Source organism: Alligator sinensis, unplaced genomic scaffold, assembly GCF_000455745.1.
Source record: "Alligator sinensis unplaced genomic scaffold, ASM45574v1 scaffold33_1, whole genome shotgun sequence".
NCBI classification, from domain to species: Eukaryota; Metazoa; Chordata; order Crocodylia; family Alligatoridae; genus Alligator; species Alligator sinensis.
In genome coordinates, this window is record NW_005842086.1 from 783445 (window position 1) to 783838 (window position 394).

A 394-nucleotide genomic window follows, 5' to 3' on the forward strand; every position below is an offset into this window, starting at 1 on the left:
CGCTCTTCCTTCTTCCCCACTTCTGGGTTTCTGCTTTTCTTTTGGTTTTTCCAGGGCCACTCTAGCCTCAAGTAGCAGCTGCTCCAGAACTGTGGCTCCCAGGGAATTGTTCTCTCCTTCACCGGCTCCTGCTGGATCTTGGTAAGTTCTTCCCATGTTTCTTCTTCTCCACACCTGTTTACGCATAAGAGTTTAACACCATCTGAGAAACATGGAGATGATAAAAGTTGGGTTTATCCTAATGAAACAAAAAGCCCTGGATTCAGAACAAAATTAATGTATATTTTTTGGGGGAAAATTAAACTAAAACCCATATGGCATTTTCTACTGACCATGACTAGGATCTAAGGGGGATCCTCAATTTTTCTATTGTCATGATCAAAAGGCAAAGATT